The sequence below is a fragment of the Triturus cristatus genome, chromosome 5_2 (assembly GCF_964204655.1).
Source record: "Triturus cristatus chromosome 5_2, aTriCri1.1, whole genome shotgun sequence".
NCBI classification, from domain to species: Eukaryota; Metazoa; Chordata; class Amphibia; order Caudata; family Salamandridae; genus Triturus; species Triturus cristatus.
The window spans coordinates 390,028,898-390,042,675 of NC_140588.1; the positions used below are offsets into that span (position 1 = coordinate 390,028,898).

At 49.6% G+C, this 13,778-nt stretch overlaps 1 protein-coding gene across 1 annotated transcript in view; it reads right to left on the reverse strand.

Annotated features, from left to right (window-relative positions):
- The window catches only part of LOC146823050 (uncharacterized), a 216,942-nt gene that overhangs the window by 88,612 nt on the left and 114,552 nt on the right, over positions 1–13,778 (reverse strand). The gene's annotated exons all lie outside the window — the stretch shown is intronic.

A 13,778-nucleotide genomic window follows, 5' to 3' on the forward strand; every position in this document is an offset into this window, starting at 1 on the left:
AGTGAAATGAGGGTATGTTTGTTGCACCTCACCAGATGATAGGCCATAACTCATGTCAAATGAGTGGTCTAGGTCTTCATGCACACATTAGATTTGCATGGGGTTGAGGCCAAGATAAAAAAAAAACAGGAGCCCAGATAGTTACTGTTGGGCACACAGGGCAGAGGAATAAGACCATAGACCTTGCTTGAGAGTCATTTAGCAGGCCTGAAGAAGCAATGATGGGCGCTTTTGTGGTAAACTACCCTATCTATGAGAGAAGATGTGATCACACAAGTCAGCTAAATGTGAGATTTTGCATAGTTGCAGTAGACACTGGCCAGGAACCTTCAGTAAATCCTGTTACTTCTTATTAATTCTTGTGTAGGAAAACTCCACTTCCCATCTGGTGTATGACAGCCTGGTAAGCACTGACACTGAACGACATCAATACTCCTCCTAATACAACCTTAAGGTAGTTTAATGTACTTTAGGTTCTTGTTTAATTTGAATAAGAGAAAATCTAAGAAAACATTTGACAAGTTACCATAGCAAGACCTGTAAATGCAGAATGAGGGTACCTTTTTTGGCCAAGTCAGGACCACTGTGACTTCATCAGACACCCCCACCCCAATAACCTCAATTTCTATTCTAAGCCCACAAAAGAAATGTGCTCTACAAAAATACATAAAGAGTGAAAGAATCTTGTCCTAGCATGACCAAACCTCTTCCTCAAGAAGAGAATGTGTTTGGGTCAGCCCACTGCCTTGATCTTCTAAAGCCTAATCCACACTTTGGAACTCATTCTATGGTGGGCAGAAATCCTATTTCGAGATAATAATGCAAGTGTAAATAGTACACATCGGATTTTTGCCCACACAATAGTAATCCTGTAAAACTTGCAGCAAATTCTGTAAGTAAATAGCGCACATAGAAGTGTAAGCACCTCACAATGGGGACTAATATGTATTAATAGTACGTTTTCCCCTATTCTGAGCAGCATAAATCAGAATGCGGCACAAATTCTGCAGCTGGCAACCTCAAAACCTGAGCTGTCCGCATTTACTCATTTTGCTCAGTTTGTGCCAAATCAGGAAACAAGGACATCAGGCTTTTTATTGTTTATATCATAACCATCATACACTCTAAAGGGCCGCCACAATGAGCCTTTATTTCAGACTTTATGCCTAAAGCATTATTTACCAATAATGTTATTGTATATGGTTTGCACCCTTGATAGTTTAGTGACTTCTAGTCATGGATTCTTACCATTTCGGATTACTATTTCGAACTTTATAAACACATTTTACAAAAAAACTACTTTTCCTTTAATTTTAACTGTTGTGCATTGAGTTTGTTCTTTCCTCCCTGCCAGCAACTCTGGCATGGTTAAGATTGAGGGTTGTAGACGCTCATGTAAAGAGGTTTAACCAGAGCGGACAAGAGAGCTTCTCGCAATGTTACTGAGTGTACAACATATGTTTAGGTTCTGTTGATATCAGAATGTTTTATCACCAGTGTATTTGTTGCACATCAATCCCAATGTTTATTGTTACTGATCTCAATAGTTTAGTCTCAGATCTTTTCCAGTATCGGACACGATTGTCCTGACAAAACAGGGGTTCAAAGGGATAATGAAGACTTGTGATGGTATGGCAGTCATCTACTAATGTTCCCCGTAAAGTTAATCACCATTTCTCATAAACTCATACACAGCCTTGCTCAGCTCTGCTATACAGGCTGCAGCTATATTATGAACATTGCATTTTTATGTCTTATTCATGTCGTCATCTAGACAAGTTTAGGTTAGAGGAACGTTTCTTACTGAAAGTTGTCTGAAGAACTTGTCGGGAGACCCCCGCCCGTTCCAAAAATGGATGTTAACCACAATGAGCATATCACATAGGTTGCATCAACCTAGGCCGGGCCAATTTCAGAAGTAGTTCTTCCAGCAAGAGTTGGGTTAATCATCAGCAAAGCTTTTTATAGCTACAAAATTAACTATGTAGATGGATAAATATAAAACACAATACTATTGTGTTGATGCTTTGGGGTCCTTTCGCGTGTTTAGATTGGAGGAAAGCGTTTCTCATGCGTGTGTGCCATGTGCATAAAATCTCCTTCCCCAGGTGTCCTGACTCTTTATCTCAAGTTTTCTTTGAAGCTCCATTGGACATCAGGTATATTTTATCAACCATGTAAATTAATGTACCTATTCATGGGAGCGAACACATACTTGACCAGACACAAAGTGTTAGAGGTTTACAACAACAGTATCTGACTCTAGAGCATGGTTATTTTTTCTTATCTGCAAAAACCTTTTTGGCATCACATTGTAAAATAAAAGCAGTTTCAACTGCTGCATTGGGTTGTAGCCATACTTATAGCGGTGGATTAAAACCCCAGGAGCAATACCACTGGCGAAAAGGGTCTTATATCAAAAATGTAAAGCATGCTACAATAACTTCACCTTTTCTCATGAGAAACAAGCATTTGCAATGCAATAGGTCTCGCATTTTGAAAATTTAAGCTATTTGCAATGTAAATGAAAATGTTTTTTATTTATTGTAGGAGAGTAGGGTCTGCAATCCTATGATCACCCAGATTTTTTGCTTTTGCTTCATTGGTTTACGACTTTCTCCGGCTGTGGGCCTGCCAATCAGACCCACAGCCTAGCTGTTCTCTCTCGAAATTAACACACATGTACGTTAGGTGCATCCACTAATTGGAACTGGGCCACCTTGTCAGTCCCTGTCTCAGCATACCACAGGTATCCAGGGCATCGGTGTACCCAGGGCCTACCAGGGGCTGAAGCATGTATTATGCCACCCCTGGAATGGCCGCCCAAATCTGACATAACTGGCTGCACGACAGCTGGGGCCACGTGGTGTAATCACCCGTTGCTGTAGGTGTAGTATTCATACACCTAAACCCTAAAATGGACACATGGATTCCTATCAGTCACTCCTATAGCAGGCCTTATCAATCCTGAAGGCAGAGTGCAGGGAATCATGTGGGACGGTGCTCTGGCGCGAGCTGAGCCCGTCGACGGCTTGCGGAACCAAGCCCTAATAGCCGTTCCATGGTGACGCGGGCCAACTACTTTTAAGGCATTATAATCCTTGCGGTTATTTGCTAACTTTGGCATCGCATCACCTATACATGTCGAGTAAGGTGTCATACGAATGGGAATACGAACCCCTCGCCAGTCCTGGTGACGGGGTTAGCATTCCCCCCTTTTAGAGGGACACGACATGGAAGTAACCTTGAACCCCGGTTAAAGTTGACTCAAGCCTCAGCCTCACAAAATGGATGCTGCCACCAGACACAAGTCTGACCTCCTGCTGCTGGGGGACCTTCCAGCAAGGGGAGCTTGGACAAAGGGTTTCCTGTCGAGGGCGGTGTTAGCACCGTCCCAGACAGGGTTTGTGTATCCCAGGTAGGCAGGGCTGAAAGGAAGGTGATTGCAAGTGGCACCCCGGTGCTCACTGTGCATAGCCCGGCTCAAACCAGTTTCAGGGGCACACCAGCCCCTGAGCTGGCGCGAAGCCGGACAAAGGATAGGGGTGTAACCACCCCCCTCCTGGCTCCACCCATAGGTAGAACCTAGTCACGGGCCAGCCCCTTTTTCTTAGAATAAAGGTAGGAGCGAGTCCCCTTCCCAAATTGGATAATCAGATAATCGGATAACTCCGAATCACGAACTACTTTCCACGAAAGGAACTCTTGACTATTTCTGAAGACTCTCCCTTGTGGCTAAGGAGTAGCCACCCTGCACCAGCAGGCACCATCTAAGCGCTTGCGGTTTGCTGTAAGTCTCTCCTACGGATCAAGACTGCCCAGCTCGACGAGACCCGAGTTCCCTGCCATCTCTGACCTTTTACCTCCCTCATCAGCTCAGCTGAGAGTCGTAGGTGTGACGAGACCTGCGGGACCGGCTATCTTCAGAAACTGCACGACGCTTATCTAGCACGCCCACCGAGGGACCCTCGAGTGAGTGCACCTAGGGTTTGAGAAGCCCTAACCCTGAGCAGCTCCAGCATCGAAGTCTGCCTCCCCAGCATCCCCGAGATCTGCGTGGGGGCCCTTCCGCTCCTTGTTGTTCACCGCGTTGTTCGACCACTTGCCGACCGGCTTGTGGCCCTCTTCACGACGCACCACGATTGTTTCATCACTAGTCTGGTTGCTCCAGACTGGCTCTTGCTCCCCTTCAACGGAGGAGTACCACGGACCCTCCTGGTCCACTCCCGACGCCATCTTGACTCCCCGCTTGGGTGGCCACTGCCAAGATCCGCTGCCCCTTCCTGGGCCCAGCATCATCGACAGCAGACACCTTCGTGGGACAGCTCGCCCTCCATCCTGGTCGCCGCCGCGCCTCCTGGTCCGAGGAACAGCCGAGTCCGACGTCACCCACTCACCTGGTCGAGGTGACTTCAGCCGGTACCCTCCTGGTACCCACACGATCGCTGGCTAGCGGTTGAGAACTGAGTCCCCTCTGCTTTCAGGTTTTCCTTCACCACCGATCCAGGCTTGGATCGCTCTGAACATCGTCACTGGTCGCCTGCCAGCAACTTCTTCTTTCAGGCTCCTGAGACTACACGAGGACTCCCGACATCTTGACGAACTTCACGCAGCCGCAGCCTCCGGGCTAGGTAACTCGAGCATCTCGGTGCTCCATCGCAGGTTCGCTCTACAAGTGTCCAGTTCCTTTTTCGTTTAGTCCCACTGATCGGATCACTCCGGAATCAGTATCTCCAGACTCTAACCATTCGCATTTCACTGTTAGTGTAGATGGTTTCTCGTGCCCCTCGGGCATTTGTGTAAATTGTGCAACTGAAGTATTTTCCTAAGAGTTTTGTCGTGTGCTTAGCTCCCTGACTCATAAAGAGCCAGGGTAGTCTTGTTATAAATAAATATCCTTTTATTTTCATAACAACTTGTGTGGTGTCCTTTCACTTGGTGTTCAAGGGGTATATGTGATGGTAAACAGCTGGCTTAACACGCCCTCTAGAGTTTAGCCTAAAGACTGCTCGTATCCACGCTACTAGGATAGCTGGTCTAAAAGGTTGACTTACAACCAATCATCAATAAGGGTCGTTTGGAATGATACACAGTGATCACTAGAATAGTGAGCACTACATATCAGGCCAACTTCTCACATTGGTGAGCAGCGGTTGGGATTTGAGCTTGCTGTTGTTTTACCACACACGTATCCTAAGAATATCGCAGTGAAAGATCACATAAGTACCCAGGTACATATAACTTAACTTAGAATACTCCGAGTTCTACTGAACCGGCTGTTGTAGTGTAACAGGGCTTAGCACACCCTGACTACAACTCTTAGCAAGGGATCAGTAGGTAAACCCATAGTGTAGGTAGGTGCAACACTTACACCTCACTAGAAAAGCATGTCGGTCCACGGAGAGTCTGCAGGGACTCCCCTAGTGGTCAGTGACCCTCCACAGGTCGTGTCACGATATGCAACTCTTAGCTTCAAGGAGATGAGACAACTGTGTGCCTCCAGGAAGCTAAACCAGGGTTCTAACCCTACCATCGCAATACTGATAGGTCTCTTAGAGGCGTACGATGCTAGGAGGTCCTCTAACCCAGGTCCCCCCAGTGCAGATGGGAACATGCCTCCCTTAGAGGGAACCCTCGGTGACCCAGACCTCGACCTCCACACAGAGGAGGAGGACGAGGACGAGTTATCGGGAGACGAGGCAGACAAAGGTCCAGTGGTAGTCGGCAGGCTTACAAGGACCAACTTAAGCAGGCATGAGAATGGAACTGGGGGAGCCCCGGGCCCACGCTCAAGCAGGCTTAACCTTGGGAACGGACGAGCTAGGTCTCTCTCCAGAGGCTCTGGCAGATCGGTTCATACACATGTCTCTCAGGCACCTTCTCAGAGAGGAATGACTTCCCCTCAGAGGAGGGAGCATGAAGCGAAGATGCGGGAGGTCAATCTGAGGATCGAGCGGGAAGAACTTGCCCTCGCCAAAGAAAGACTTGCCTTAGCCCGAGAGCAGAAATTAAGTGGGTTAGATCCCACTGGTGGCAGCATTCTCAATAGAGAGAAAGACAGGGGTATAGACACTAGAAACCTGAGTAAAATAGTGCCCCCCTTTAAACAAGGGGACGACATCCACAAGTGGGTAACTGCCTTGGAGAGGGCCTGCACTGTCCAGTGCGTCCCCCCAAGTCAGTGGGCAGCTATACTGTGGCTTTCCTTTGAAGGTAAAGGAAGGGACAAGCTCCTCACTACAAGAGCTGAGGATGCTAACAACTACCAAGTCCTGAAGAACACACTGATTGATGGGTTCGGCTTAACCACGGAACAGTACCGGGTGCTGTTCCGGGACACCCAGAAAATTCGGTCTCAGGATTGGGCTGACTTTGTCGATTGTGCCACTAAGGCTTTGGAAGGCTGGTTGCTGGGTAGCAAGGTTACTGATTACACAGGATTGTACAATCTTATCATGCGAGAACAGATTTTAAACAACTGTCAGAACCAATTGTTGCATCAGCACCTTGTCGACTCGGATCTGACCTCTCCCCAAGAATTGGGAAAGAAGGCAGACAGATGGGTCAGAACAAGGGTCAAGCAGAACCAGAATCAGAACCAGGGTGGTCAGAAGAAAGCAGACCAAAAGGGTAACAAGAACGAACAAAACGACCAGAAGTCTTCGACAGGTCCCCAACAAACCAAAGAGGGTGGGGGTCAGGCTTCACAGAAGAAGAAGACTCAAGAAGGCCAGTCAAAAAGGTGGTGCCAATACTGTAAAAGTAAGACTCACTGGTTTAGTGAGTGCACCAAGAAAGGAGGGCAAACTCCTACCACTGCAGCCCCTAAGGCACCTGCGCCCCCTAGTACAGTCAGCAGTGGTAGTGCGCCTCCCAAGGCATTAGTTGGGTTAACCTTGGGAACCGAGGGGAGTGACGACTTAGTCGGCACGCTCACTCAGGCCGTCCTTGTCTGTACAGGGGATATGGATATGTCCCCTGATGCCAGTCCCAATACTTTGGGCAAATACAGGCAGACACCTTTGATAAATGGAAAAGTGGCTCAGGCCTACAGGGACACGTGTGCCAGTGTCACCATGGTGACGCCTAACTTCGTGGACCCTGGACAGATCATGCTAGGTACCAGTTACCTAGTGACCAATGCCAGCAACGTCACTACCAATCACAGTATGGCAGTTGTTGATTTCTCCTGGGGAGGGGTAAGTGGCCCGAAAAAGGTTGTGGTTAGTTCAGACCTCCCCGTAGAATGTCTGTTGGGCAATGATTTGGAAACGTCACAATGGTCAGAAGTGGAGCAGAGGACTCACATGGAAATGTTAGGTTTGCCAGCACATGTCCTTGCTGTGACCAGGTCACAGGCCAAAAGATGCCCCACTGAACAGGTGCTGGATCCTGGAAGAACGGACCAGACACCTTCCAAGAAAAGGAGCAGTAAGGGTAAGGCTTCGCCTTCCCCCTTGCCCCAGGTCGTGGATCAAGTCTCCGAGGAGGCTGACCTTAAAGAACTGAGGGAGACTGAGCCGCAAGAGCTTGAACCTGGTCAGGTTGAGTTTCTGGGCTCAGGGGGACCCTCCAGGGAAGACCTGGGGAAGGCACAGTTAGACTGCCCCTCACTTGAACCCCTCAGACAGCAGGCCGCTGCTGAGGCTGCAGGGAACGCCACAGGTACCCACAAAGTGTACTGGGACGATGGACTCCTGTACTCCGAGGCAAGAGACCCCAAACCTGGTGCGACCAGGAGGCTGGTCATCCCCTTGTCTCTGAGAGGTTTCCTTCTCACCTTGGCCCACGAGATTCCCCTTGCAGGTCACTTAGGCCAGAATAAGACTTGGGACAGAATTGTTCCACACTTTCACTGGCCCCACATGTCCGAGGATACGAAGGAGTTTTGCCGCTCCTGTGTCACTTGCCAAGCCAGTGGTAAATCAGGTGGCACGACAAAGGCCCCCCTCATACCACTACCAGTGGTGGGGGTACCCTTTGAACGAGTGGGGATCGACATTGTCGGACCAATGGAACCCCAGACAGCATCAGGGCACAAGTTTATACTGGTGGTGGTGGACCACGCCACCAGGTATCCTGAAGCTATTCCCCTTAGGACCACTACGGCACCTGTGGTGGCACGGGCCCTACTTGGAGTGTTCTCCAGAGTGGGCTTCCCTAAGGAGGTCGTCTCAGACAGAGGTGCAAACTTCATGTCGGGATATCTGACTGCTATGTGGAAGGAATGTGGTGTCAACTACAAGTTCACCACACCCTATCACCCACAATGCAATGGGCTGGTTGAGAGATTCAACCGGACCCTAAAAGGGATGATTCACGGACTACCTGAAAAGCTTCGGCGGAGATGGGATGTCCTGATACCCTGCCTCTTGTTCGCCTACAGGGAGGTCCCGCAGAAGGGGGTTGGCTACAGCCCTTTTGAGCTTCTGTTCGGACATCCTGTAAGGGGACCCCTTTGTTTGGTAAAGGAAGGATGGGAGAGACCTCTCAGAAAGCCGGCATCAAACATTGTGGACTATGTGCTCGGTCTCCGCTCGCGGATGGCGGAGTACATGGAAAAGGCGTCTAAAAACCTTGAGGTGAGCCAAGAATTACAGAAAGCTTGGCACGACCAAAAGGCTGTCCTGACTGTGTACCAGCCTGGACAGAAGGTGTGGGTGCTGGAGCCAGTGGCCCCAGCAGCACTCAAAGACAAATGGTCTGGGCCCCACACGATCATTGAGCAAAAGGGAGAGGTCACCTACTTGGTAGACCTGGGAACTCCCCGGAGCCCCCACAGGGTGCTCCATGTAAACAGGCTCAAGGCATATGTCGACAGGGAGGGCATGGGCTTGCTCATGGCCACAGATGAGGGACAGGAGGAGGAGAGTGACCCTCTCCCAGACCTGCTCTCTCAGAACCCTGACGATGGATCAGTAGATGGTGTTGTCTTTTGTGGCAGCCTCTCTGGACATCAACAAGAGGATTGTAAACAGGTTCTTCAATCCTTTCGACATATGTTCTCTCTGACACCCAGTCAGACCAAGTGGTGTACCCACGAGGTCGACACTGGGGACAGTCTGCCCGTAAAGAGTAAAATCTATCGGCAACCTGATCATGTCAGAGACTGCATCAAGACAGAGGTGCAGAAAATGTTGGAGCTGGGAGTCATTGAACCCTCGGACAGCCCCTGGGCTAGTCCCGTAGTGCTCGTGCCGAAACCTCACACCCAGGGCGGTAAGAAAGAGATGAGGTTTTGCGTGGACTACAGAGGTCTCAATGCGGTCACTAAGACCGACGCCCACCCGATACCAAGAGCAGACGAACTTATCGACCGGTTGGCCTCGGCCAACTACTTAAGTACGTTTGACCTGACAGCTGGGTATTGGCAAATCAGGTTAGCTGAGGAGGCCAAGCCCAAAACAGCATTTTCTACCCCGGGTGGGCATTATCAGTTCGTGGTAATGCCCTTTGGTTTGAAAAATGCACCTGCCACCTTCCAAAGGCTGGTGAATCGAGTTCTCACTGGGTTGGACGACTTCTGTGCGGCGTATCTGGACGATATCGCTGTCTTTAGCTCCACCTGGGAGGATCACCTGGTCCACCTGAGGAAAGTGTTAGAGGCCCTGCAGAAGGCAGGCCTCACTATCAAGGCCACCAAGTGCCAGATAGGGCAGACACAGGTTGTATACCTGGGCCACCTTGTAGGTGGAGGCCAGGTTCAACCGTTGGAGAGCAAAATACAGGCCATCCAGGACTGGGCTCCTCCAACCACCCAGACTCAGGTTCGAGCTTTCTTGGGCCTGACTGGTTATTACCGGAAATTTGTCAGAAATTATGGATCCATTGTGACCCCGCTAAACGACCTGACAAGTAAAAAGATGCCAAAAAAAGTTCAGTGGACAGCAAGCTGTCAGAAGGCGTTCGATGACCTAAAGCGGGCCATGTGCACAGCACCTATCCTAAAGAGTCCAGACTACTCCAAACCATTCATTGTCCAAACAGACGCTTCGGAGCTGGGTGTGGGAGCTGTTCTATCGCAACTGAATTTTGATGGTCATGACCAGCCCATAGCTTTTATTAGCAGGAGGCTGACCCCCAGAGAGAAGAATTGGTCAGCTATTGAGAGGGAGGCCTTTGCTGTGGTTTGGGCCCTGAAGAAGTTGAGGCCATACTTGTTTGGCACTCACTTCAAGATTCAGACCGACCATAAGCCCCTCTTGTGGCTAAATCAAATGAAGGGTGAAAACCCCAAACTACTTAGGTGGTCCATTTCCCTACAGGGTATGGACTTCACAGTGGAGCATAGACCTGGCACTGATCATGGCAATGCAGATGGGCTCTCCAGGTATTTCCACTTAGAGCAAGAAGACTCACCTGGTCAAGGTTAGCTTATTGTCCCAAAGTTTGGGGGGGGGTCATGTAGGAGAGTAGGGTCTGCAATCCTATGATCACCCAGATTTTTTGCTTTTGCTTCATTGGTTTACGACTTTCTCCGGCTGTGGGCCTGCCAATCAGACCCACAGCCTAGCTGTTCTCTCTCGAAATTAACACACATGTACGTTAGGTGCATCCACTAATTGGAACTGGGCCACCTTGTCAGTCCCTGTCTCAGCATACCACAGGTATCCAGGGCATCGGTGTACCCAGGGCCTACCAGGGGCTGAAGCATGTATTATGCCACCCCTGGAATGGCCGCCCAAATCTGACACAACTGGCTGCACGACAGCTGGGGCCACGTGGTGTAATCACCCGTTGCTGTAGGTGTAGTATTCCTACACCTAAACCCTAAAATGGACACATGGATTCCTATCAGTCACTCCTATAGCAGGCCTTATCAATCCTGAAGGCAGAGTGCAGGGAATCATGTGGGACGGTGCTCTGGCGCGAGCTGAGCCCGTCGACGGCTTGCGGAACCAAGCCCTAATAGCCGTTCCATGGTGACGCGGGCCAACTACTTTTAAGGCATCATAATCCTTGCGGTTATTTGCTAACTTTGGCATCGCATCACCTATACATGTCGAGTAAGGTGTCATACGAATGGGAATACGAACCCCTCGCCAGTCCTGGTGACGGGGTTAGCATTCCCCCCTTTTAGAGGGACACGACATGGAAGTAACCTTGAACCCCGGTTAAAGTTGACTCAAGCCTCAGCCTCACAAAATGGATGCTGCCACCAGACACAAGTCTGACCTCCTGCTGCTGGGGGACCTTCCAGCAAGGGGAGCTTGGACAAAGGGTTTCCTGTCGAGGGCGGTGTTAGCACCGTCCCAGACAGGGTTTGTGTATCCCAGGTAGGCAGGGCTGAAAGGAAGGTGATTGCAAGTGGCACCCCGGTGCTCACTGTGCATAGCCCGGCTCAAACCAGTTTCAGGGGCACACCAGCCCCTGAGCTGGCGCGAAGCCGGACAAAGGATAGGGGTGTAACCACCCCCCTCCTGGCTCCACCCATAGGTAGAAACTAGTCACGGGCCAGCCCCTTTTTCTTAGAATAAAGGTAGGAGCGAGTCCCCTTCCCAAATTGGATAATCAGATAATCGGATAACTCCGAATCACGAACTACTTTCCACGAAAGGAACTCTTGACTATTTCTGAAGACTCTCCCTTGTGGCTAAGGAGTAGCCACCCTGCACCAGCAGGCACCATCTAAGCGCTTGCGGTTTGCTGTAAGTCTCTCCTACGGATCAAGACTGCCCAGCTCGACGAGACCCGAGTTCCCTGCCATCTCTGACCTTTTACCTCCCTCATCAGCTCAGCTGAGAGTCGTAGGTGTGACGAGACCTGCGGGACCGGCTATCTTCAGAAACTGCACGACGCTTATCTAGCACGCCCACCGAGGGACCCTCGAGTGAGTGCACCTAGGGTTTGAGAAGCCCTAACCCTGAGCAGCTCCAGCATCGAAGTCTGCCTCCCCAGCATCCCCGAGATCTGCGTGGGGGCCCTTCCGCTCCTTGTTGTTCACCGCGTTGTTCGACCACTTGCCGACCGGCTTGTGGCCCTCTTCACGACGCACCACGATTGTTTCATCACTAGTCTGGTTGCTCCAGACTGGCTCTTGCTCCCCTTCAACGGAGGAGTACCACGGACCCTCCTGGTCCACTCCCGACGCCATCTTGACTCCCCGCTTGGGTGGCCACTGCCAAGATCCGCTGCCCCTTCCTGGGCCCAGCATCATCGACAGCAGACACCTTCGTGGGACAGCTCGCCCTCCATCCTGGTCGCCGCCGCGCCTCCTGGTCCGAGGAACAGCCGAGTCCGACGTCACCCACTCACCTGGTCGAGGTGACTTCAGCCGGTACCCTCCTGGTACCCACACGATCGCTGGCTAGCGGTTGAGAACTGAGTCCCCTCTGCTTTCAGGTTTTCCTTCACCACCGATCCAGGCTTGGATCGCTCTGAACATCGTCACTGGTCGCCTGCCAGCAACTTCTTCTTTCAGGCTCCTGAGACTACACGAGGACTCCCGACATCTTGACGAACTTCACGCAGCCGCAGCCTCCGGGCTAGGTAACTCGAGCATCTCGGTGCTCCATCGCAGGTTCGCTCTACAAGTGTCCAGTTCCTTTTTCGTTTAGTCCCACTGATCGGATCACTCCGGAATCAGTATCTCCAGACTCTAACCATTCGCATTTCACTGTTAGTGTAGATGGTTTCTCGTGCCCCTCGGGCATTTGTGTAAATTGTGCAACTGAAGTATTTTCCTAAGAGTTTTGTCGTGTGCTTAGCTCCCTGACTCATAAAGAGCCAGGGTAGTCTTGTTATAAATAAATATCCTTTTATTTTCATAACAACTTGTGTGGTGTCCTTTCACTTGGTGTTCAAGGGGTATATGTGATGGTAAACAGCTGGCTTAACACGCCCTCTAGAGTTTAGCCTAAAGACTGCTCGTATCCACGCTACTAGGATAGCTGGTCTAAAAGGTTGACTTACAACCAATCATCAATAAGGGTCGTTTGGAATGATACACAGTGATCACTAGAATAGTGAGCACTACATATCAGGCCAACTTCTCACATTTATCTGTTTTGATAATTAACACATATACAAAAGCATTGTTATTTACAATGCCAATAGCTCAAACTCTTGTAAATGTGAGACCGATTTCATTTCAAAGAAGCGGCCGCCATCGTCCCTGGCTACTTGGAAGTGAAAGCTGATTTTTGAAGGAAAGCATGTTGTGCCTGCAGTAGGAGAAACTCATTAAAGAAAATAGTGCTTACAAACTGAATAAGACATACCATGTAACAACAGAAGTAAAAGGGCCAGTCCTCATGGGAGGTTACAAATGAAGACAAGGAGGTACTAAGGAGGGACCAACAAGCCTCTTAACGAATAAGAAGCCAGCATTCACTAAGGACAGTGACACCAGCCAATGACAAATATGGGCAGAGATTGGGCGGGTCTTGAAGTCCATGCTCCAATACAGCATACTATGCAGAGCAGCGCATGCGCTGCCCAGGCTCGACCTAAAAAGGGATGGAATATTAAACTGAAAGGAAGAAATCAAAACAAAACTTTTATTGACGTAGAGCTTATTGTTTTTAGACATAGAATTTTATTGTCAGTTAACCATTGTAACATTAAGCCTGCAATGCCAGTTGATTTTTTATCTTTTTTTAAATCATATACAGTAGACATTAAGGGGCTTATTTACAAGTCCATTGCGCTGCCGTTCTGTTACTTTTTGCATGGGAAAAAGTGACCCACAGGCAGCGCTAGGGGCTTGTAAATTAGCCCCTAAATGTTCAGACGGAATATAAAGTACAAATGCTGCCATCTAAACATGGCGTGAATAT